The 27,868-nt window shown below is 34.1% G+C and overlaps 2 pseudogenes; both read left to right on the top strand.

Moving 5' to 3' along the window:
• The first annotated feature begins 857 nt into the window (after window positions 1-857).
• On the top strand, window positions 858-5,326 carry LOC149555837 (putative disease resistance protein At5g47280; annotated as a pseudogene).
• A 17,605-nt stretch (window positions 5,327-22,931) lies between these two features.
• Window positions 22,932-27,526, top strand: LOC149555836 (putative disease resistance protein At4g33300; annotated as a pseudogene).
• Window positions 27,527-27,868: the final 342 nt, after the last annotated feature.

Raw genomic sequence — 27,868 nt, 5'->3', positions numbered from 1 at the left:
TGAAATGAAACATCGATCTAGTTTTAATTTCCATAATGGTGAGAAGTGTCCACTATCCTCACCACCACCTACACTTCACACTTGTAATGTGAGTTGGCATTAATTATATGTCCCATCACTGTCAATTACATTCCCTTTACCATTCACTTCAAATGATTCACTTTTTCTTCAATGTTGAAGAAAAATTATAAACTATAATCCTACATATGTGGGAAAGATTTCCAAAGATTTTCTACTAATAGAATTTAACTTTAAGGACTAAGGTATACAAAAGGTTAAATGAATGCCATGGCAGTCGACCTTATTAAGTTATTAGTAGGATCTTTTCTTTGTCATTTGTCAAAAAACAATTTCATTGGATTAAATTGGTTTATAATTATACCCACTAAACCATTGTGGTGCTCAAAATGTCATATTTATTATTATAATTATGATTCTATTCTAACTTTTAATTTTTAATTAATTAATAATTACAAAAATGGTTGACTGACTCTCCCTCTCTTGTACTATTTTGAAAACTTTTATTTTTCTATTTTTCTTGAAAGACTTTGGGTTTTCCTAGACAGTAAACTGAAGAGAGGTAAAGGCGGGAAGAAGGGCCCCATATGTGGAAAATTTGCTTTCTCGGTCCCTAAATGCAGACAATTGATCATGGAAAAATGTGCGAGAAATTTCCACTCTGCTTCCAACATCCCGCGTTCAATTTGTTTGCTTGCTCACTAAATGAGTACAATTCAACGTGGAATCAAGATTGCAAGAAGTTTCCTCTCAGCTTTCATATCCCGCAATTTCCACTTCACTCTAGGAGTCATTGATAAATAAGTGGCTGCCCTAATCACCCCCGATATGCTAACAAAATGGTTTCCACCTATGTTCTTGCGCTTTTTCAAGGAGCTGCTAGAGAGGTTGTTAGAGCGCTTCTCTCTAGGCCTGTTGATGCAGGTGTCGATACTCTTCTCTCACGCTGTCAAAAATTGGGACAATGGGTGAGCGAGGGGTTGTTATGCTTGCAACCCTCATCTTCATTTGCAGACTCATACATTCCAAAACTACCCAAACATAGCGTGGGTTTGGAGAATCAAGTAGGGGATTTGAAAAGGCGGTTATTTGAAGATAATTTCAATAAGATCGGAGTGATGGGAATTGCGGGTAGTGGCAAAACAACCTTGGTTGCTGCTCTCTGTAGGGATTCTGATGTCCAACGTAAGTAGACCATATATTTACTCTTTGAATCAAGTAATCTCGTAAAATGCATTTTTTGGGAGTTTCTCTCAGGAGGGATGCTGAAACCATAAGTTATCCATTTACACACACCCACACAAAAATTCGTGCTGAATCAAGGAATTTTGTTAAATACTTGTTTTTGTGTTGTCTGGGCTTTGATAGGAATTAGATCTGAGAAGAGGAGGCTATTTTAATGCTGGCCTATATTCACCCAAGTGTTGGGCGACCTATTTCGCTGCTAGGTAAAATGTGCATCACTTTAGCAATCGAATGCAGGAATTGTATGTGTTCCATCGCACTCAGATAAGCCTATATTAAAAATATCAATCATACCCACAACCTTAACCGTGGTGTGATGAGACAATTTACCTCTGGTTTGTGGCAATCTCTGTGTATAGGTTATGTTCGACCTCCTTTTTTAAGTATATAATCTCATGCTTAAGTTAGGGAGCTGCTCTAGCATGGAAATTTTCCTCAGTTAGTCAAGTAGGGGAATCCTTTTCCATTCGTATTTGTTAACCGTGTCTCATCTACTATTGATGAGCTCTTTATTGTCTGAACCATCTCCCGTTGACAAGGCTAGATAGTCCTCTTCCATCCTCTCCTCCTCACAGTGCCTAAAAATGATTCATGCCTTAATGTGGTTTCTGGATTCTTTTCTCCTTTCCCTCGATATGTCTTTGCCTCCTCGAAGTTTCTGAACACCATTCATGCCTCCACCTTTGATGTGAAATCCTCTCCCCTTCCCCTCTTTCTCTTCTGTCTTCATTGAAGTGCTTAAAGGCAATTGAATCCTCAACTTTCTTATGTTAATGCAATCTTCTCCCCCATCTTCTCAATATATCCTCTTCCTCTCCTTCTTCTTAAAGAGCTTAATGGCCATTCATATCTCCTCTCATCCCTTCAATAACCCCCTCTTCTCCTCTTTTATGCGTATGAAGATCATTTATTCATCATCTTGCTTTACTTGGTGTAGTCCTCTCTTCCTCCCCTTAATTTGTACTCTTTTCTGCTCTGCTCTCCTCTTCCTCTTAAGCTATCTTGTTTGGTCACTCCTGTGAAGACATCTATCCTCCCCTTCTCATCTTTGATCCATCCATTCAAGCCCCTGATCTATCAAGACCTTACTATCAGGTCAAGTGGCCAATATGCCGAATACTTATGCTTAGAATAGCTTTTATTTTCCCTAGGAAGTGGGCTTGTCCTCTCATATCAAAATGACAAGTTAGAAAATGTTTCCAATGAGGAAGTGGTGTGTTTAGAGCTTCTAGTCTAGTTGGCAAAGTTGCGTGGGGATTTTTAGCCTGCCTACAGTCCTGCGTTAAACTTCTAGGGAGACTAGAACATAAGACCTGATCTCACTTACTGTAGTATGCTCTTTGTGTTCACACTTGTGTATATTGGTAACATCACCGAATCGTGATTAGACTTGCTGGTCAACCTCTCAATAAAGAAGTCAAATTTCAATATCTTGACCCTAACTTACTTCCCATTGCATTCTAACGACAACAGTAATGGGAGAGTTGAAAGAATTCATATATTGCTGCGGTGATTATGAATCTGCATATGTGCTCAACCCTTGCAATTTATTGGCCACCACATCGCAGAAAGAACTACCCTTAGTAGGAGAAGAAAAACAACACAAATACAATACAGACTCAATGAATTAGCAATTTAGCAAATAAACTTATTTATGTTTGTTAATTAATTACTAATGAGACCTTTCTTATACTTGTCTATCTATTGGAAATGACCCTTGCGTTCTTTTCTGATTTCCTTGACCTTACGTTCTCCATTCTTCTTCTCAGAACGTTTTGGAGACAAGATAATTTTTCAAATAGTTTCACAGCTACCAGATAACAAGACGATTCTCGAGAGCATATGGAAAATGATTCTTGAGAGCATATGGAAAATATTCTAGTCATATTAGATGATGTGGGGCCAAATGTTAATCTCGAAGAATTGTTGTTTGAAGCAGAGGGATCCAAGATTGTTGTTACAGTCAGGAACAGTGTCAATTCCATACACCTTGATAGCACTCATTATATGTCTTCTCTTGGATAGGAAGATGCTCTATCCCTCTTTTTTTATTGGGCCTTTGGACAAGAAAGCATTCCAGATGGATGGTTCAACAAGCAACCAGTCAAAGAGGTATACCTATGTCTATCTACATCTCATTTGTTGATTTTAGTGAACCTTAAGTCTGCTAAATTTTCCATAATACGACATTATATTTTGCTAGCTGATATTTTGTAGATCTGCTATCCATTCCGTGTTTTCAATTTAAGAAGCATGGTTCGTTTAGTTCAATATGTGTAGATCTGAAGGCCACTCTTTGAGATTATATTGCGGCTAACTAGTCTGTACTAACAGGTAGCAAAAGAATTTCTAGGATTACCACTTGTATTGGAGGTGATTGGACGTTATTTACATAAATACAGTGAAAATGCATATTGGGAATACGCCAAAAGGCAGCTTTCAAAAGGAAGACGAATCAATATTAGATCTTATGAAGAGGATGTTCTCAAGCGCCTAGCACTGAGCATAGAAGATCTGAACAATGATACAAAAAAATGCTTTTTGGACCTGATATTGTTTCCAAAAGTTTAAAAAATCCCTGTTGATGCTTTGTTTGATATTCGGATTCATGTTCACAACTTAAGCCTAGAGCATGCGTCGATGATTCTTGTTGATCTCGAAAAAAGAGGGCTCTTGAATTCAGTACAGCTAACTCATAATTCAAGGTGAGTGTCTTCTTTTAGATTCTTTTGTTGAAATTGCGTTGAAATATGTAGCAGAAAGATATAGATAGTGATCATCAAGCTGAATGAGTAAATCTCCCATTTCTTCCAGCATGATCTAAATGGAGTTTGGACATGTAATCGTTTTACTTCAACTCAAAATTTGTAATCATTGAGATGTTGCTACTTCATTTTGAGAACTTGAAAAAGATGTCTCACTGAAGATTGAATGCATCTTAACTCTTGCTTTCCCAACAATTGTGAGATATATTCAGTTCAACATGATATGTTGCAGCATTTGGCTATTTATTGTGCGGAATCTGCGGACAACAACCAAAATGAAGAGATATGCAAAAGGTTGAGATTATCTGCATTCTCTTGCTGGGAAGATCCCTCACATGGAGATATAAAAGCCGCTGAGATTATTGCCATTCGCACAAGTTGATTGCTTTAAATTGGTTTATTGATATTCACAAGTATCAGGCTTCAAGCAAATGAGTGAGGCCCATCAAAATATATATATTCCTTCTTTAAAAGGTTTTGAATACTTTTGCAGGTCCAATGAAAGAGAATAAATGGCCTAAGTTGGAGTTTCCGGAGGCCCGTGCTCTTGTATTGATATTTGATGGAAATGAATATTTCCTTCCACCATTTGAGCAGGAAATGTCTCGGTTGAAAATTCTTATCATAATCAACCAAAAATCCTGTAGGGCTAAAATTGACGACATGTCAACCTTTAGTTCATTGGTTCAACTGAAGAGCCTTCGGCTTGAAAAATTGATTGTCCCTGATCTAGATTATTTTCAATATTTAGGAAATCTCAGGAAGCTCTCACCGAGTCTCTGCAGCACCGATAAGGGACGATTGGACATTGAAGTGTGCTCAAAGCTGCTTAAACTTGAAGAGATTAATATTGACTGCTGTGAGGATATTGAGGAATTTCCTGTTGGTATTCGCAATTTCACTTCACTAAAAACACTGTCTATAAAAAATTGCCATCAACTTCGCAAGATTCCTGAGATTTTGGGGAAGCTTCCTGGATCTCTTCAAGTGCTGAGCTTAGTTGCTTGTTTGAATCTCAAAGAACTGCCAGCCTCAATTTATGAACTTGGAAATTTACATTTCCTTGTCAAGGCTTGGAGGCTCCTCCACGTGACTTTAATAAGTTGGAGAGACTCAAAATTCTCAACATGGGTGACTGCAAAAAAATCAAGAAACTTCCTAGAATGGTTAATGGCCTTACGTCTTTGTCAGATGTGATCTACGACGAGCAATTGAAAAAAGAGTGGTCTTGTTTCCGCGAGTCGATTAATGTGATAATTGCAGAACCAACATTTAGTTTAGAGTTTCTGGACACATAACTTTGCTCTGGCAATCATTTATATTGTGAACAGTGACTGTGGACCATGGGTTGAGTAATTTTCTTTCTAGTTTTAGAAGCGGAGTTAGAAATAAAGACCATTTGTGTCATTGGGGTTGGAGTTCTATCTATGCACTTTAAACTTATGGGAAGATCACAGAGTGCTTAGCACTACCGTCAATATTGTATTTATGTCATATGTTTTAATTTTTAAATTATTAAGGGTTTTAGTCCCTAGCTACAGCAGACACACGAGTGATCATGCTGCAATGTTCTTTTCATGGTAAATTGTGCCTGAGCAACAATTAAATCCTTTCACTCGTGCTTTAACGTGTTTTCCTAGAGTAAGAAATTAGAAGATCAAAATTTTTCTTTTTCGCATATTACATTTTCTTGGGTCTCGCAAATAGAAAGGAATTTATAAATTCTTAAGCCTTAACATACATCTAGGAGATGGTGGAGAACAAACAGAATCAGTATAAGTACGTAATTTCTGGATTTGATTGTGTAGAGCTTTTTTATCATTAATGTTTTGGATCATAGTACATGATTCATTAGTATAAGTACGTAATTTATGGATTTGATTGTGTAGAGTTTTTTTACCATCAATGTTGTTGATCATACTACATGATCCATCATCAAGATACAAGAGAACAAGAAGATCCATAGTGAGGACAAAAATGAATACTCCATGCAAAATTTCTATCACGCCCTTTGCCAAAAAAATTCTGATGTGGGACTCTATGTATGACAGAAGTCAAAATCCTTCTAAAAGTAGGAAAGACTTTTATAAAAAGTTTAACATATTATTAAAATCAATTTGGACTATATTTATGTTTGATAGTTTTTAATTTTTAATTTTTTGATTGGTACATAGTTTTTAAATTTATTATCATGTAACTAAATTTAAGAACATTGTTTTACTTTTGATAATTTAATTGAATAAGGGACTTGTATATATATATTCATTTACAATTAATATACTATTATTTTATTTCAATAAATAATACATTTGACTTTTTAATTTTATAGTATACTATAATTTTGTATTAACATTTTTAAATTATTTTGACAATTAGTGGAATATATATATATATATATATATATATATATATATATATATATATATATATATATATATATATATATATATTTCAATATTGGTGAGCTAATCTTTTTGTTATTCTAGAAAGCTTTGTACATTGTTATTAGTCCTTGCAAATTAATGTACAAGCATACAATTAATTTTAAAAAAAAGAAATATCTTAATAGTCCAAAATTGAAAATGATTTATTTTTAAAATATATTTATGTTTACTAATTTCATCATTCTTATTGATTGTTATATTTTTGTTAGGGGCTAAAAGTATTTTTTCTAGGACTAAAAAGCCTCCATCAATTTGGATATTCTGTATCATTTTATTCTAGGGACTTACATCTTACCCAAAATCTACTAGGTGTGTTCAAATCAAATCATTATTACAAACAACACTTAAATTGGTGGGGATTTTCTAGCCTCAACCCAAAACCAGCCACTGTAAATTGAAAATTGAGAAGTCCTTTCTTCTAATATGAAGCCCAATTAGCAAATCTTATGGTACGACGTATGCTTCCCCGTGCAACTCTCTCTTTTTAATTGGAAGAAATCTTCTTTCAACATCAAAATTTTTAATTTTAAAATTATGAACCCTGGTCAATTTCCTTGTACTGATCAATGCATTCTGCAATCAATTTGGTTTTGTATCTTTTCTTACCTGTCCTCTTATGTCAATCAAAATGTCTATTGATTTTTAAAAGCTCAGTGCTTTAGGAGAAGTGAAAGGAAATCACAAGTGTTATTTGGCACTAGAGGGTGCATTTTCTCTTGCATTGTTTCCCTCCTATTGTCACACTTTGCAAGCACTTATTAAATTTTGGTGGCTCTAACTGATTAGAGAATAAAAGCCTTGGCTCTACTTCTTCTAAGAATAACAACTCGTACACTGACATTTTTTTCATCCTCAATCTTAGATTATGACTTGGATCAGTACTCTGGTTTGATTGTTATTAATTAATATTTTCTCTCTTACCAACAACATTTCTCAGTACCCCTCTATCTCTCCACTTACCTTACCTTAGATCATTTTCCTAATAAAAATATAATATAATACTTACTCTGTAATAGAAACAAATTTCTAGATTAGTCAAATATGAATAAAACATGATAAAGCATATTTAAAAAGGTGATAGATGCTACTCCATGCAAAGACCAAAACCATGACCTGCAACCTGTAACTACACCCTTTCATGAGACCACGGGGCATCCAACCAAACTATTGATGTGACTGAATTGTTAGGACGCCCATGGCTTGTATTCGCTGCATTAAATAGGAAATGTTTGAAAATATCTCAGTGGCAAGTTAGATGAGAATATATTGTCATTCGCTTTTTGCTATGAACATGACCAAAACGTTTACATGGGTACAACAATCAGGTGGAAAATGAATATACTCACTAGTCTAGCTATAGATTAGCTATTCAAAATTTAGTTATGAGATTGGTAGATTGACAAACTTGAAGACTATAACTATAAATGGAAGTGAAAATATATTGATATTGTAGCGACTAGGCTATTTTAGTGTGTTGGGGAAAATATCGATTAACTTGTTGTCAGTAAGAGGCTCAGGTTTTCATAAAAATGATTTGTACATTAGTTTAGACATAACTTCCCCAATCTCCTCTCTATTTAGACCTCTATAAAAAAAACTAGTTAGTGTATAGGCTTAAATCTACACACTCAATAAATGAGGATTAGTAGCACCAAATGATCTAATAATTAAATCACATAAGCTACCAAACATGACCCAATGAATGTTCAACAAACTAAGAAGCATTAAATAATTGGAACCACATAATAAAATATGCAAACCAATCAAATACTCCAAGATTTTGTTACTTCTCTTTGGTCATATGAAGTGTGCACACAGCTATGATTTTGGTAGCACTTAGACTCCGAGCTCCAAGAAATATGATAAAAAGATAGGATTTCAAATGATAGCAAAATGACATAGGTTTGATCTGAAAGTCAGTTATGAAATTAAGATATATGAGAATTGTTTATATAGATTTTTTGGAAATCCATAAATGGTTGAGATCAATTTGGGAAAATCATGATGAATGGATAAGGATGAAAGAGACTGGAGCAAAAATTGGAAAGTTTCCAATTTTAAATTGAGAAAGACAAAGGATAAAATTTGAGATATTTTCAATTTTGGAGAGATAAAGTTTCCAAAAATTGAAAATTGATACTTCAGAATCATTTCTGATTTTGTATTTTTAGAAAAAATAGATTTTTCAGTTTATGAAGATTTTCTAATTTTTAAATTTCCATTTCTCATAAAATTAATTTTTCAGATTTTAGAAGATTTAATTGAATTAAAACTTCAATTAGATTTGAAAGATGAAATTAACTAGCAGTTGCGCATTTATGTACGTGCAACGATTAGCGATAGGAATGATTTGCGTAATTGAATGAAAAGAAACAAAGAACTATTATGGTTAAACTTAGAATTATAATTAGATTAGGTTTACAATTTAACTTAATATTTAATTAGGGTTAAAGTTAAGTTTGAGGGTACATGTTTCAAGTTGGCCAAGATTAGATTTAGGATTATGATTTAAATATATCTTAAATTTTTAATATCACATAGGATTAATGCAATAGTACACTAACATTTCTTAAAATCAATTACATAGTGTAAGATTAGGGTTAACTTGTTTATGTGTAAGTATTCAAGTTAGGTTAAAAGCTTAATTTATTGCAGAAGATTTTGGACAATATTGAAAACTCATTATTTCTAGAGTAAGGGTTCAATTTCTAAGTATGATTTAATACAGCTTAATTTTAGGTTAATGGTTAATTTATTAAGATAGATGGATTTATATTTTTAGCAGGTGATTACAATTTTCAATCCATAAACAATATTGAACTATGTTAGGATTAAGATTATGTTTAAGGTTTAAGCCATAGTTAAGGTCACATTGTAGTTACATTATGGTTAAAGTTTGGATTAAGGTTTAGCTTAGGGTTAAGGGTTTGGGAAAATGATTATTGTTAAAATTGGGATTATGATTATAGTTAGGATTGAGATTATGGTTATTGCTAAGATTTACATAATGGATAGCTCTATAAGTTGTGAGAATATGATGATCTTAGAATACATTATTATGATATAGGTAAATAAATGCTTATATTATGTATTATGTTGAAATTAAAATAAAATAATTTATTTTAAATAAATAAATAATTGTGAAAATTATGAAAATAAAAAAGAAATAGAAATTAATTTACATATATGACAAACATTTCTAAATTTCAAATCCTTTTAACGTAAAAAATTTCAAATTATAAAATTAAACTATAATTTTACAACTAAAACCTAGATACAAATAAAATCTCTCTATTTTTTAAAGGTATGTAAACAATATTTAATTGCATGCATTTCATTTTTATCTTAATACTTACTAAATTAAGAAATAGAAATGATTTTATTTTAAAATAGAAATAAATTTGTATAACATATATTTTAATTTTTCTTCTAGTTTGTAAATCATTTCAAATTTTAAAACTAAACAAAGTTCTATATCTATTTCTCAAAATGAATCAACATAAATTAAAAACTAAAAAATTGAAATCTATACTTAAATGTTACCTTTCTATATTTATTTATTTTTAAAAACATTTCTACTTTATTTTATGCTTTTGCATGCATATTGATAAGAAAACAACTATTTTATATTTATACTCTAAACAACATTTGTATTAGAATTTATAAAAAATATAGAAAGTAATTTATGTATATAACAAACTTTTCTAAATTTGAAATTATTTTTGTGTAAAAAATCAAATGATAACATTAAACTACAAATTTAAAACTAAAATCTACTTACAAAGGAAATATATCTATATCTATTGAAGATATGTAAACTACATTTTTTCATACATTTTATTTTTATCTTAATAATTACTAAATCCAAAAAATATAAATATATATGTGCTAGATATATATATATTTTTTAATTTTTCTTCTTCCTTATATATTATTTAAAAAATTAGAATTATATTAAATTATATTTTCAATTTTCTAAAATGAACCAACTTAAATTTAAAACCAAAAAACTAAAAATGTAGACTTAATGCGAACTTTATATATTTTTTAACAATATAAATATTTGTATTCTATTTTATATTTTTGCATGCATATAATTTCATGTAATTGACTTTCAATATTTTTTCTTGATCAACAGTTCTAAATATAAAATCTAGATACAAACGCAATCTTTTTTTATCTTTAAAAATTTTGTATTCTATTTACTTTATGCATTTCAAGTTTTAATTTAAGATAATTTAATTTTTTAATTTTAAAATCAAAATGTGTATATAAATTAACTAAATTTATTATTTTTAAGATTTATTGAAAAAATATGAATCATTGCCAATATATTTGATAATAAAAATAATAGAATTTTAAGATCTTTCATAAATAACATAGATTTATGAGTACATATATTTAGAAATGGACATATTTGCAAATCAAATCGAGGGTATCAAAAATGATTTGAATAATATATAAATTGAAACAAAACTAATATGATTTAATCTTGTTTATATTTATTTTTTGTCATGCATGTATTACCATTTCTATTTGCTTCCTCAACTTCTCTATAATCAATATGCATGCATTTTGTAATTGCTCACTATGCATTTATTACTATATGAAACTTGTCAAACAATTCAAACGAATATATAAACTTTAGCAGACCGAACATCTGTAGGGAGAGTTAAACAAGTCGAAAAAAAAACCCTTTGCTTTTGTCGGCAGTGTGAAAGAGGTCGAAAAGCATTGTTTATCTCCAATGCGAGACAAATCCAGTGGGTAGTGCCCACATAGGGAATTCCTTATCAATTAATTAAAATTGTTAGTACATGAAGAATATAGTATCACTAAAAATTATTATATCATTATCTTGTGCTTACAATGATAAACTAGTACGTTTTTAATAATACAATTATTTTTTAGATATAATTTAATGTGAATAAATTAAATTGTAATTAATTTTTTTAATCATTTATAAAGTCTTTATATTAATACTAAAAAATAAATATTATATCAAGATATGCCATTAGAGGCAAGAAGACCCTTCCATATGTCATGGACATATTAATGCCAACCCAGTGAAAAAAAAACCTTCCCAACAAAAATTGCCACACAACCCTTTACATACATCATAGCAAAATGACCACATAATTTACATAAATATGATCCATACACCTAGACTTCCAAAACCAAACCAAATGCTACTCAACCTAAACTTATTAAAACCACTTCCCTACATCTTTTTTGGTAAAATTTAGAAACCCAATGCTTGCCCTAACAACACCAGCCTTGCAATAAGCCTACCTCCCACCAGAATCTTTCATACGAGAAGAAGCAAAGACACATCAATGCTTGTTCTAGAGACATCTATAAACTTAGCTAGGGAACCCATCACTAGATCAACACCTGGCCCAACTCCCTGCTAACTAGAGGCATTTGAATCCATAGACAAAAAACCACCCCCAAAACAAGGGGCTTAACTAACACACTCGAACCATTGACTAATACTGGCTAAGAGTAGGCTCAGCCCACTCTTAGCCAATAGCCTGAGCCTAATGCATAACAGTGGCCCTAGGCTATTGGCTAAGAGTGGCTAGGCCCATGTTCGTATGAGTCGATTAAGCCTGGCCCCAACAGAACCAACACCATCCCGCTCAAAGCTCCTCTTACTCTATCTTACCAAAATTTGCCTTCATATTCTCAACTTCCTATCCTCACCCATAAGTGCATTTGACTTCTACATTGTCACTTTGCACTTCCTCACCACTCAGTACCTAATGAAAACCTGATCCAACTCCATAGCATGCAAGAACTCCAACAACTTGCACCACCCTTTTCGAGAAAATGGCGGATGTACTTCAACAAGAGCGCTAGCCGACCACACTGGTAAGGGTTGCAACTCACTTGGGGCACCGCCAATCATCCACTGAGGTTGATTTTCCATGTGGATAATAACCCCCAACTCCGCCATTAAGAAAATATCTTCAATTCTGCCACCCCACTTCGGCTCTACACATTCTCTCACCAAATACATCACCTCTAGTTTCAAATCAACCACCGTAAGTGATAAAGCCAAAAACAGAGATGAAATCTCCAAATTTGACCTTGGACGTTAATCTTTTTGTAGATATTCTTCACTAAAAAATAACTTTAGCGCCTCCTAGAAAAATTCTCCATCGAACATAAACACATTCTTGAGCCACATGGTTGAAATCAACCCCTTGAAGCATAGGATTTTCCCATTTGTAGCCAAGGAAAAGTTTGCCTCCATCTTGCCACTACACCTCTCTTCTGTGCCTCAATGTGAGTATTTGAAAGTTTGTGACAAGGAACAACTCCTAATGTTAACTACCATTATTACCCAATCTTGCCAATCTACCACACATGCCAAAACAATGGGTACTTAGTCATCTACGATCTCGTCTACCTCCATTTTGCATAAGGAATGTCTACTTTTAGAGATTTTGATGCAATGGTGGCATCAGTTTGTACAGGTCTAGGTTGCAAAAATCCTCCTCTAAAATACAAATTTTAAAATTAGCTCCCAGCTTTGACAATGTGTATGCCACCTCGTTGGCTTCCCTTATTACACGTGATTAATATAATTCATCAAATTTGTCCAACGAACTTTGTATCAACATGCCATGTTTATCTAATTACCAAGTTTCCATTTCACCTTGGGTGATGTCATTCAACACTAGTTGCGATTCACCTTCCAAATGGATTCTTCGACCCCAATTCTCATGCCCAACAATACTGCTTCTACTACAACTAGACACTCAGCCTGATTATTGGTTTTTCTACTATCCTTTTTATCGCTATTGCTAGTATTGCCAGTCTCATCCCTAACAACTACACCAATCCCAGAGGGTCCCAGGTTTACTTTGGAAGTCCTTTCCAAATTGACTTTGACCCAACCTTCCTCTGGGACCTTCCACAAATTCTTTTCTTGTTGAATCTAAGAGGATTAACCCCACGAGATCTATTAACACGAAAATTATAAGTAATTTATAATTTATAATTTAAGTAAAAAATTTACTTCTAAAATATTTTTTAAATAGATTAAATATGTTATTTAATTATTTATTTGTTTATATGAACAAAATGAGCATTTAAAAAACCTCTATGTAAAAAAACTGTTTCAAAAAATTAATAGAAAAATAAAATGAACAAAATAGGACAAATAAAGATAAGAGAAAAAAAAAATTATAAAAATTAAAAATTAAATTACTTTAAAAATTAGAATTAAAATAATCTAAGAAAGAAACTAAATTAATTTTGAAATCAAAAACTTAAATTAATTAGCAAAATCAACACGAATAGAAGTAAGAAAATAAACTCAAATAATTACAAAAACTAAGAACTAAAGACTCGAAAGCTTGAGTGCTTGAGTGCTAGTGTGTGTGGGATGATGTCATGAATGCATGATGCAAAATGGAGCAAATGGATGGGCTTATAAAGGGTTCAAAGTGAACTTTATCCCACAAGTTGACCAAACCTTAAATAACTCCTTAAATCAATCCTTGAACAGGGCTTGAGAGGGGGACAAAAATGGGTGTCAAGCATGGATGCACATTGTGTTGATCTCTAAGCCCAAGTTTGCTATTAGTGTCTAACACTTAGTCATTTCCATGGTAGTGTTAGTCAGTCATCACTATGGCTGAGCCATCTAGAGAAGGTCAAGCTACAAAGGACTTGTTTATATTTCTTCACATGCCGAACAAGTCAAAGGTTGTCAAGTACCCCAGTAGAGAAAGTGTCAGGATGCCAAGTAGAAGAGTAGATATTGAGAATTTGGAAAGTTAATTAATTTCAATTGAATTAGTATATGTCGAGCATATAGAAGCTGAGTGCCAACATGAATGTTAGTTATGCTTGACCGTTAGAACATTCTAGTGCTGAGTAAACCAGGTTTGACATATGAGTTTGTAATGATGCAAACACTTATGTAAATCATTTTAGATGACTTCTACATGATATTGAATGATTGTAGAGATAGTTAAGGAGAAAATTACACATTTTGGATGAAGACATTAATCCCAAGATAAGCATATTAACCAATCAAAAAATTAGAAGGATTAAATGACAAAAAGATGAAATATGGATCGTTGATTATGATCTACAACTTTCTACAATTATCTATTTTAAGGAGGGGTTTTAACCGTAAAATCATTATGTGTGATGAATGGAGAAGCGAAGGAGTGAAAAAACTTAGACCAGAGTAAGGAAAGCTAAGTCAGATAAGAGATCAGACAAAGCAACCAAAGCAGTGAAGGATGAAATAGAGTATCTCAGATAAGAAGGTCAAATAGAGATATTGAAGAGAGGAGATCCATAAATATCTTGTAGAGAAAACCAAAGGATCAAGTACTAAATCAATTTTAATAGACCAAGTCAGGGAAAATTTCTTAACAAAGTGGTTTTAGTAGTCCTATTTAATTCATCTAACCGAGTCCTTACTTTATTGTAAGTATTAAATCCTTCAATTAAGGTATGACCTAATAGTATTAAAATATTTTAATAGAGCATACCTCTAACAGGGTAGATCATTAGATATGATCAAATTGTAGCCCTAACAGGTGAACTTTTATTATTGCAACAATAAAGAGTTATGGGTTTCATCCAAGGATAACTTTAAGAAACCCCCTACCCAAAAAAATTATAAAATGTTGGCAAATCCATCATTTTTCAAGAGGAAAAAAAATATTTTCACTTGGCAAAATTTTCAATGTACAAAAACTTTGTTTTAATTGACTATTTTTTTCCAATGTGGAAGAATTTCATAAAATCAGTGTGATTAATTCCTTTTTTTTAGTGAAATACATAACTTAGGAAGCAATTTTTTCCCTCTTGAATGGAAATAATATATAAATTATGAGGTGATGTTTCCCCATTAGATGGAAAAAAATACATAATTAATGAGGCAATTTTTCCCCTTAGCTGGAAAGGGTACATAATTAATGAGGCAATTTGGTGGCTATTAATGTAGACAAATGTAACACATTAGTGAATGTTGTACAATTTTTTTCAAAGCATGTGAAACATGACAATTAATTTCCTTTTGGCATTAAATGAATGCTTTATAAAACCAAGTTGCTGACAAAAATGAGAACATGTACTCAAAGCACAAGGTTTTCTCTAGAGTAACAATTGCGGTTGGGAAATTTGATGAGCATCCCAGGACTTCATATTCATGAGCATCCAAAAGGACAGGCACCAGACCCTATAGTTCACCTAGGGTAGGTTGGGTCTAAAGAAGATTAGTATGATATTATTAGTAGCATGATGAACATTATGTGGAATCTCTAGATAAATTATCCTAGGTATATCAGTGACCAACATGAACTAGAGCAGGAGGTAGAAAGGGAGGTGTTGGACCAGGCAATTCATGATTTGTGATGACAAAAGAGGCTCAATCCACATGCTGCAAACATAGAACACCTTGACAATTTATTGGTAATGTTTCAAGCTATGCGGTGGGTACTTCATTAATTGCTTGTTTCCCGAATCATTTTGTAAAATTTTTGGGAAAATTATGCAAATTAGTTATTAGTTACCAAAGGTATTGAAGCTTGTATGCACCCCTTCATTTTCTATAAGAAGGGGTACCAAGACCCTTTAGGACTTCTATTTATAGGATATACAACATATAATACGTATAGTTATAAGTTATTGAACTTTGTTAAATGTTCATACAATATAATTTATAAGGTTATGCAACTATTTCAATTTTCTAGCTTGATTGTACTCATATTTTTCAAATTAATATAAATCCAGACTATTTTATGCCTTACTGGATGATGTTTGATCAAGGTATTTTTTGCCTACTAGACTTTATCTCGAAAGGCCCTCCTTGTTTGGAAAAAAGTACATATTAAAATGTATTACGTAACAACTACAAAATGGAAATGGGTAATAAATACAACACAGTAGAGTTGTACCAAACAATAATATATCGTTTGACGATTACATATCAATCGTGGAAGTCTTATTTTGCGTCGAATGCCTGAAATGAAGCATCGATCTAATTTTAATTTCCATAATGGTGAGAAGTATCCACTATCCTCACCACCACCTCCACTTCACACTTGTAATGTGAGTTGGCATTAATTATATGTCCCATCACTGTCAATTACATTCCCTTTACCATTCACTTCAAATGATTCACTTTTTCTTCGATGTTGAAGAAAAATTATAAACTATAATCCTACATATGTGGGAAAGATTTCCAAAGATTTTCTACTAATAGAATTTAACTTTAAGGACTAAGGTATACAAAAGGTTAAATGAATGCCATGGCAGTCGACCTTATTAAGTTATTAGTAGGCTCTTTTCTTGGTCATTTGTCAAAAAAAAATTCATTGGATTAAATTGGTTTATAATATTACCCACTAAACCATTGTGGTGCTCAAAATGTCATATTTATTATTATAATTATGATTCTATTCTAGCTTTTAATTTTTAATTAATTAATAATTACAAAAATGGTTGACTGACTCTCCCTCTCTTGTACTATTTTGAAAACTTTTATTTTTCTAATTTTCTTGAAAGACTTTGGGTTTTCCTAGACAGTAAACTGAAGAGAGGTAAAGGAGGGAAGAAGGGCCCCATATGTGGGAAATTTGCTTGCTCGCTCCCTAAATGCAGACAATTCATCGTGGAAAAAATGTGCGAGAAATTTCCACTCTGCTTCCAACATCCCGCGTTCAATTTGTTTGGTTGCTCGCTAAATGAGCACAATTCAATGTGGAATCAACACTGCAAGAAGTTTTCTCTCAACTTTCATATCCCACCATTTCCACTTCACTCTAGGTGTCTATGATAAATAAGTGGCTGCCCTAATCACCCCCGATACGCTAATAAAATGGTTTTCACCTATGTTCTCGTGCTTGTTCAAGGAGCTACTGGAGAGGTTGTCAGAGTGCTTCTCTCTAGGCCTGTTGATGCGGGTGGCGATACCCTTCTCTCAGGCTGTCAAAAATTGGGACAATGGGTGAGCGAGGGGTTGTTATGCTTGCAACCCTCATCTTCATTTGCAGACTCATACATTCCAAAACTACCCAAACATAATGTGGGTTTGGAGAATCAAGTAGCGGATTTGAAAAGGTGGTTATTTGAAGATAATTTCAATAAGATCGGAGTGATGGGAATTGCGGGTAGTGGCAAAACAACCTTGGTTGCTGCTCTCTATAGGGATTCTGATGTCCAACGTAAGTAGACCATATATTTACTCTTTGAATCAACTAATCTCGTAAAATGCATTTTTTGGGAGTTGCTCTAGGGAGGGATGCTGAAACCATAAGTTAACCATTTACACACACCCACACAAAAATTCGTGCTGAATCAAGGAATTTTGTTAAATACTTGTTTTTGTATTGTCTGGGCTTTGATAGGAATTAGATCTGAGAAGAGGAGGCTATTTTAATGCTGGCCTATATTCACCCAAGTGCTGGGCAACCTATTTCGCTGCTAGGTAAAATGTGCATCACTTTAGCAATCGGATGCAGGAACTGTATGTGTTCCATCACGCTCAGATAAGCCTATATTCAAAACATCAATCATACCCACAACCTTAACCGTGGTGTGACGAGACAATTTACCTCTGGTTTGTGGTGATCTCTGTGTATAGGTTATGTTTGGACCTCCTTTTTTAAGTATATAATCTCATGCTTAAGTTAGGGAGTTGCTCTAGCATGGAAATCTTCCTCAGTTAGTCAAGTAGGGGAATCCTTTTCCATTGGTATTTGTTAACTGTGTCTCATCTACTATTGATGAGCTCTTCATTGTGTGAACCATCTCCTGTTGACAAGGCTAGATAGTCCTCTTCCATCCTCTCCTCCTCACAGTGCCTAAAAATGATTCATGCCTTAATGTGGTTTCTGGATTCTCTTCTCCTTTCCCTCGATCTGTCTTTGCCTCCTCAAAGTTTCTGAACACCATTCATGCCTCCACCTTTGATGTGAAATCCTCTCCCCTTCCCCTCTTTCTCTTCTATCTTCATTGAAGTGCTTAAAGGCAATTGAGTCCTCAACTTGCTTATGTTAATGCAATCTTCTCCCCCATCTTCTCAATATATCCTCTTCCTCTCCTTCTTCTTAAAGAGCTTAACGGCCATTCATATCTCCTCTCTTCCCTTCAATAACCCCCTCTTCTCCTCTTTTACACGAATGAAGAGCATTTATTCATCATCTTGCTTTACTTGGTGTAGTCCTCTCTTATTCCCCTTAATCTGTACTCTTTTCTGCTCTGCTCTCCTCTTCCTCGTAAGCTATCCTGTTTGTCCACTCTTGTGAAGACATCTGTCCTCCCCTTCTCATCGTTGATCCATCCATTCGAGCTCCTGATCTATCAAGACCTTACTATCACGTCAAGTGGCCAATATGCAGAATACTTATGCTTAGGATAGTTTTAATTTTCACTGGGAAGTGGGCTTGTCCTCTGATATCAAAATGACAAGTTAGAAAATGTTTCCAATGAGGAAGTGGTGTGTTTAGAGCTTCTAGTCTGGTTTGCAAAGTTGCGTGGGGATTTTTAGCCTGGCTACAATCCTACGTTAAACTTCTAGGGAGACTAGAACATAAGACCTGATCTCACTTACTATAGTATGATCTTTGTGTTCACACTTGTGTATATTGGTAACATCACCGAATCGTGATTAGACTTGCCCGTCAACCTCTCAATAAAGAAGTCAAATCTCAATATCTTGATCCTAACTTACTTCCCAATGCATTCTAACGACAGCAGTAATGGGAGAGTTGAAAGAATTCATATATTGCTATGGTGATTATGAATCTGCATATGTGCTCAACCCTTGCAATTTATTGGCCACCACATCGCAGAAAAAACTACCCTTGGTAGGAGAAGAAAAATAACACAAGTACGATAAGACTCAATGAATTAGCAATTTAGCAAATAAACTTATTTATGTTTGTTAATTAATTACTAATGAGACCTTACTAATACTTGTCTATCTATTGGAAATGACCCTTGCATTCTTTTCTGATTTCCCTGATAAAATCAAATTAATTAGCAAAATCAACACGAATAGAAGTAAGAAAATAAACTCAAATAATTACAAAAACAAAGAACTAAAGACTTGAAGGCTTGAGTGCTTGAGTGCTAGTGTGTGTGGGATGATGTCATGAATGCATGATGCAAAATGGAGCAAATGGATGGGCTTATAAAGGGTTCAAAGTGAACTTTATCCCACAAGTTGACTAAACCTTAAATAACTCCTTAAATCAATCCTTGAACAGGGCTTGAGAGGGGGACAAAAATGGGTCTCAAGCATGGATGCACATCGTGTTGATCTCTAAGCCCAAGTTTCCTATTAGGGTCTAACACTTAGTCATTTCCATGGTAGTGTTGGTCAGTCATCACTATGGCTGAGCCATCTAGAGAAGGTCAAGCTACAAAGGATTTGTTTATATTTCTTCACATGTCGAACAAGTCAAAGGTTGTCAAGTACCCCAGTAGAGAAAGTGTCAGGATGCCAAGTAGAAGAGTAGATATTGAGAATTTTGAAAGTTAATTAATGTCAATTGAATTAGAATATGTCGAGCATATAGAATCTGAGTGCCAACATGAATGTTAGTTATGATTGAGTGTTAGAACATTCAAGTGCCGAGTAAACCAGGTTTGACATATGAGTTTGTAATTATGCAAACACTTATGTAAATCATTTTAGCTGACTTCTACATGATATTGAATGATTGTAGAGATAGTTAAGGAGAAAATTACACATTTTGGATGAAGACATTAATCCCAAGATAAGCATATTAACCAATCAAAAAATTAGAAGGATTAAATGACAAAAAGATGAAATATGGATTGTTGATTATGATCTACAACTTTCTACAATTATCTATTTAAGGGGCGGTTCTAACCGTAAAATCATTATGTGTGATGAATGGAGAAGCGGAGGAGTGAAAAAACTTAGACCAGAGTAAGGAAAGCTAAGTCAGATAAGAGATCAGACAAAGCAACCAAAGCAGTGAAGGATGAAACAGAGTATATCAGATAAGGAGGTCAAATAGAGATATTGAAGAGAGGAGATCCATAAATATCTTGTAGACCAAACCAAAGGAATAAGTACTAAATCAATTCTAATAGACTGAGTCGGGGAAAATTTCTTAACAAAGTGGTTTTAGTAGTCCTATTTAATTCTTCTAACAGAGTCCTTACTTTATTGTAAGTATTGAATCCTTCAATTAATGTATGACCTAATAGTCTTAAAAGATTTTAATAGAGCATACCTCTAACAAGGTAGATCATTAGATATGATCAAATTGTAGCCCTAACAGGTGAACTTTTATTATTGCAACAATAAAGAGTTATGGGTTTCATCCAAGGATAACTTTAAGAAACTCCCTACCCAAAAAAATTATAAAATGTTGGCAAATCCATCATTTTTAAAGAGGAAAAAAAATATTATCACTTGGCAAAATTTTCAATGTACAAAAACTTTGTTTTAATTGACTATTTTTTTCCAATGTGGAAGAATTTCATAAAATCAGTGTGATTAATTCCTTTTTTTTAGTGAAATACATAACTTAGGAAGCAATTTTTTCCCTCTTGAATGGAAATAATATATAAATTATTAGGTGATGTTTCCCCATTTGATGGAAAAATATACATAATTAATGAGGCAATTTTTCTCCTTAGCTGGAAAGGGTACATAATTAATGAGGCAATTTGGTGGCTATTAATGCAAAAAAATGTAACACATTGGTGAATGTTGTACAACTTGTTTTCAAAGCATGTGAAACATGACAATTAATTTCCTTTGGGCATTAAATGAATGCTTTATAAAACCAAGTTGCTGACAAAAATGAGAATGTGTACTCAAAGCACAAGGTTTTCTCTAGATTAACAACTGCGGTTGGGAAATTTGATGAGCATCCCAGGACTTCATTTTCATGAGCATCCAAAAGGACAGGCACCAGACCCTATAGTGCACATAGGGCAGGTTGGGTCTGAAGAAGATTAGTATGATATTATTAGTAGCATGATGAACATTATGTGGAATCTCTAGATAAATTATCCTAGGTATATTAGTGACCAACATGAACTAGAGCAGGAGGTAGAAAGGGAGGTGTTGGACCAAGCAATTCATGATTTGTGATGACAAAAGAGGCTCAATCCACATGCTGCAAACATAGAACACCTTGACAATTTATTGGTAATGTTTCAAGCTATGCGGTGGGTACTTCATTAATTTCTTGTTTGCCAAATCATTTTGTAAATTTTTTTTGAAAATTTTGCAAATTATTTATTAGTTACCAAAGGTACTGAAGCTTGTATGCACCCCTTCATTTTCTATAAGAAGGGGTACCAAGACCCTTTGGGACTTGTATTTGTAGGATATACAACATATAATAGGTACAGTTATAAGTCATTGTACTTTGTTAAATGTTCATAGAATATAATTTATAAGGTTATGCAACTATTTCAATTTTCTAGCTTGATTGTACTCGTATTTTTCAAATTAATATAAATCTAGACTATTTTATGCCTTACTGGATGATGTTTGATCAAGGTATTTTTTGCCTACTAGACTTTATCTCGACAGGCCCTCCTTGTTTGGAAAAAGTACATATTAAAATGTATTACGTAACAACTAAAAAATTGAAATGGGTAATAAATACAACACAGTGGAGTTGTACCGAACAATAATATATCGTTTGATGATTACATATCAATGGTGGAAGTCTTATTTCAGGTTGAATGCCTGAAATTAAACATCGATTTAATTTTAATTTCCATAATGGTGAGAAGTATCTACTATCCTCACCACCACCTCCACTTCACTCTTGCAATGTGAGTTGGCATTAATTATATGTCCCATCACTTTCAATTACATTCCCTTTACCATTCACTTCAAATGATTCACTTTTTCTTCGATGTTGAAGAAAAATTATAAACTATAATCCTACATATGTGGGAAAGATTTTCAAAGACTTTCTACTAATAGAATTTAACTTTAATGACTAAGGTATACAAAAGGTTAAATGAATGCCATGGCAGTCGACCTTATTAAGTTATTAGTAGGCTCTTTTGTTTGTCATTTGTAAAAAAAAAAATTCATTGGATTAAATTGGTTTATAATTATACCCACTAAACCATTGTGGTGCTCAAAATGTCATATTTATTATTATAATTATGATTCTATTCTAGCTTTTAGTTTTTAATTAATTAATAATTACAAAAATGGTTGACTGACTCTCCCTCTCTTGTACTATTTTGAAAACTTTTATTTTTCTAATTTTCTTGAAAGACTTCGGATTTTCCTAGACAGTAAACTGAAGAGAGGTAAAGGCAGGAAGAAGGGCCCCATATGTGGAAAATTTTCTTGCTCACTCCCTAAATGCAGACAATTCATCGTGGAAAAAATGTGCGAGAAATTTCCACTCTACTTCCAACATCCCACGTTCAATTTGTTTGCTTGCTCGCTAAATGAGTACAATTCAGCATGGAATCAACACTGCAAGAAGTTTCCTCTCAGTTTTCATATCTTGCCATTTCCACTTCACTCTCGGAGTCATTGATAATAAGTGGCTGCCCTAATCACCCTCGATACGCTAACAAAATGGTTTCTGCCTATGTTCTCGCGCTTGTTCAAGGAGCTACTGGAGAGGTTGTTAGAGCGCTTCTGTCTAGGCCTGTTGATGCGGGTGTCGATACCCTTCTCTCAGGCTGTCAAAAATTGGGACAATGGGTGAGCGAGGGGTTGTTATGCTTGCAACCCTCATCTTCATTTACAAACTCATATATTCCAAAACTACCCAAACATAGCGTGGGTTTGGAGAATCAAGTAGTGGATTTAAAAAAGTGGTTATTTGAAGATAATTTCAATAAGATCGGAGTGATGGGAATTGTGGGCAATGGCAAAACAACCTTGGTTGCTGCTCTCTGTAGGGATTCTGATGTCCAATGTAAGTAGACCATATATTTACTCTTTGAATGAAGTAATCTCGTAAAATGCATTTTTTGGGAGTTGCTCTCGGGAGGGATGCTGAAACCATAAGTTAACCATTTACACACACCCACACAAAAATTCATGCTAAATCAAGGAATTTTGTTAAATACTTGTTTTTGTATTGTCTGGGCTTTGATAGGAATTAGATCTGAGAAGAGCAGGCTATTTTAATGCTGGCCTATATTCGCCCAAGTGCTAGGCAACCTATTTCGCTGCTAGGTAAAATGTGCATCACTTTAGCAATCGGATGCAGGAACTGTATGTGTTCCATTGCACGCAGATAAGCCTATATTCAAAACATCAATCATACCCACAACCTTAACTGTGGTGTGACGAGACAATTTACCTCTAGTTTGTGGCGATCTCTGTGTATACGTTATGTTTTGACCTCCTTTTTAAGTATATAATCTCATGCTTAAGTTAGGGAGCTGCTCTAGCATGGAAATCTTCCTCAGTTAGTCAAGCAGGGGAATCCTTTTCCATTGGTATTTGTTAACTATGTCTCATCTGCTATTGATGAGCTCTTCATTGTGTGAACCATCTCCTGTTGACAAGGCTGGATAGTCCTCTTCCATCCTCTCCTCCTCACAGTACCTGAAAATGATTCATGCCTTACTATGGTTTTTGGATTCTCTTCTCCTTCCCCTCGATCTGTCTTCGCCTCCTCAAATTTTCTGAACACAATTCATGCCTCCACCTTTGATGTGAAATCCTCTCCCCTTCCCCTCTTTCTCTTCTGTCTTCGTTGAAGTGCTTAAAGGCAATTGAATCCTCAACTTGCTTATGTTAATTCAATCTTCACCCGCATCTTCTCAATATATCCTCTTCCTCTCCTTCTTCTTAAAGAGCTTAACGACCATTCATATCTCCTCTCTTCCCTTCAATAACCCCCTCCTCTCCTCCTTTACGCGTATGAAGAGCATTTATTCATCATCTTGCTTTACTTGGTGTAGTCCTCTCTTCTTCCCCTTAATCTGTACTCTTTTCTGCTCTGCTCTCCTCTTCCTCTTAAGCTATCCTGTTTGGTCACTCCTGTGAAGACATCTGTCCTCCCCTTCTCATCTTTGATCCATCCATTCGAGCCCCTGATCTATCAAGACCTTACTATCAGGTCAAGTGGCCAATATGCGGAATACTTATGCTTAGGATAGCTTTTATTTTCACTGGGAAGTGGGCTTGTCCTCTGATATCAAAATGACAAGTTAGAAAATGTTTCCAATGAGGAAGTGGTGTGTTTAGAGCTTCTAGTCTGGTTGGCAAAGTTGTGTGGGGATTTTTAGCCTGGCTACAATCCTACGTTGAACTTATAGGGAGACTAGAATATAAGACCTGATCTCACTTACTACAGTATGCTCTTTGTGTTCACACTTGTGTATATTGGTAACATCACCGAATCGTGATTAGACTTGTCCGTCAACCTCTCAATAAAGAAGTCAAATTTGAATATCTTGATCCTAACTTACTTCCCAATGCATTCTAATGATAGCAGTAATGGGAGAGTTGAAAGAATTCATATATTGCTGGGGTGATTACGATTCTGCATATGTGCTTAACCCTTGCAATTTATTGGCCACCACATCGCAGAAAAAACTGCCCTTAGTAGGAGAAGAAAAACAACACAAATATGATACAGACTCAATGAATTAGAAATTTAGCAAATAAACTTATTTATGTTTGTTAATTAATTACTTATGAGACCTTACTTATACTTGTCTATCTATTGGAAATGACCCTTGCGTTCTTTTCTGATTTCCATGACCCTTGCGTTCTTTTCTGATTTCCCTGACCTCATGTTCTCCATTCTTCTTCTCATAACGTTTTGGAGACAAGATAATTTTTCAAACAGTTTCACAGCTACCAGATAACAAGACGATTCTTGAGAACATATGGAAAATGATTACTGGGGATCAACCGTTGCCTGATTCTTAGAGTGAGAGCATTCATGAGGCTCTTCAGGAAATACTCAGGCTTAAGCGAGAAAATATTCTAGTCATATTAGATGATCTGGGGCCAAATGTTAATCTCGAAGAATTGTTGTTTGAAGCAGAGGGATGCAAGATTGTTGTTATAGTCAGGGACAGTGTCAAATCCATACACCTTGATAGCACTCATTGTATGTCTTCGCTTGGAGAGGAAGATGCTCTATCCCTCTTTTGTTATTAGGCCTTTGGACAAGAAAGCATTCCAGATGGATGGTTCAACAAGAAACCAATCAAAGAGGTATACCTATGTCTATCTACGTCTCATTTGTTGATTTTAGTGAACCTGAAGTCTGCTAAATTTGCCATAATATGACATTATATTTTGCTAGCTGATATTGTGTAGATCTGCTATCCATTCCGTGTTTGCAATTTAGGAAGCATGGTTCATTTAGTTCAATATGTGTAGATCTGAAGGCCGCCCTTTGAGATTATATTGGGGCTAACTAGTCTGTACTAACAGGTAGCAAAAGAATGTCTAGGATTACCTCTTGTTTTGGAGGTGATTGGACGTTATTTACATAAATACAGTGAAAATGCATATTGGGAATACGCCTAAAGGCAGCTTTCACAAGGAAGACGAATCAATATTAGATCTTATGAAGAGGATGTTCTCAAGCGCCTAGCACTGAGCATAGAAGATCTGAACAATGATACAAAAAAATGCTTTTTGGACCTGATATTGTTTCCTGAAGTTAAAAAAATCCCTGTTCATGCTCTTGAATTTGGTATAGCTAAATCATAATTCAAGGTTAGAGTCTTCTTTTAGATTCTTTTCTTAAAATTGCGTTGAAATATGTAGCAGAAAGATATAGATAGTGACCATCAAGCCGAAAGAGTAAATCTCCCATTTCTTCCAGCATGATCTAAATGGAGTTTGGACATGTAATCGTTTTACTTCAACTCAAAATTTTTAATTATTGAGATGTTGCTACTTCCTTTTGAGAACTTGAAAAAGATGTCTCACTAAAGATTGAATGCATCTTAACTCTTGCTTTCCCAGCAATTGTGAGATATATTCAGTTTAACATGATATTTTGCAGCGTTTGGCTATTTATTGTGTGGAATCTGCAGACAACAACCAAAATGACAAGATATGCAAAAGGTTGAGATTATCTCCATTCTCTTGCTGGGAAGATCCCTCACATGGAGATATAAAAGCCGCTGAGATTATTGCCATTCGCACAGGTTGATTGCTTTAAATTGGTTTATTGATATTCACAAGTATCAGGCTTCAAGCAAATGAGTGAGGCCCATCAAAATATATATATTCCTTCTTTAAAAGGTTTTGAATACTTTTGCAGGTCCAATGAAAGAGAATAAATGGCCTAAGTTCGAGTTTTCGGAGGCCCATGCTCTTGTATTGATATTTGATGGAAATGAATATTTCCTTCCACCATTTGTGCACGAAATGTCTCGGTTGAAAATTCTTATCATAATCAACCAAAAATCCTGTAGGGCTAAAATTGACGGCATGTCAACCTTTAGTTCATTGGTTCAACTGAAGAGCCTTCGGCTTGAAAAATTGATTGTCCCTGATCTAGATTATTTTCAATATTTAGAAAATCTCAGGAAGCTCTCACTGAGTCTCTACAACACTGATAAGGGACGAATTGACATTGAAGTGTGCTCAAAGCTGCTTAAACTTGAAGAGATAAATATTGACTGCTATGAGGATATTGAGGAATTTCCTGTTGGTATTTGCAATTTCACTTCACTGAAAACACTGTCTATAAAAAATTGCCATCAACTTCGCAAGATTCCTGAGAATCTAGGGAAGCTTGTAGGATCTCTTCAAGTGTTGAGCTTAGTTGCTTGTCTGAATCTCAAAGAACTGCCAGCCTCAATTTATGAACTTGGAAATTTATATTTCCTTGTCAAGGCTTGGAGGCTCTTCCACGTGACTTCAATAAGTTGGAGAGACTCAAAATTCTCAACATGGGTGACTGCAAAGAAATCAAGAAAATTCCTAGAATGGTTAATGGCCTTACATCTTTGTCAGATGTGATTTGCGACGAGAAATTGAAAAAAGAGTGGTCTCGTTTCCGTGAGTCGATTAATGTGATAATTGCAGAACCAACATTTAGTTTAGAGCTTCTGGACACATAACTTTGCTCCGGCAATCATTTATATTTTGAACAATGACTATGGACCATGTGTTGAGTAATTTTCTTTCTAGTTTTAGAAGCGGAGTTAGAAATTAAGACCATTTGTGTCATTGGGGTTGGATTTCTATCTATGCACTTTAAACTTATGGCAGGAGCATAGAGTGCTTAGCACTACCGTCAATATTGTATTTATGTCATATATTTTAATTTTAAAATTATTAAGGGTTTTACTCCCTAGCTACCACAGACACACGAGTGATCAGCATATTACATTTTCTTGGGTCTGGCAAATGGAAAGGAATTTATAACTTCTTAAGCCTTAACATACATCTGGGAGATGGTG

This window comes from Cupressus sempervirens, chromosome 5 (genome assembly GCF_028749045.1).
Source record: "Cupressus sempervirens isolate cs-2001-9-10 chromosome 5, ASM2874904v1, whole genome shotgun sequence".
Taxonomy (NCBI): Eukaryota; Viridiplantae; Streptophyta; class Pinopsida; order Cupressales; family Cupressaceae; genus Cupressus; species Cupressus sempervirens.
The sequence above is the reverse complement of the archived record's forward strand: the minus strand, read 5'-3'. Positions and strand labels throughout refer to the sequence as shown.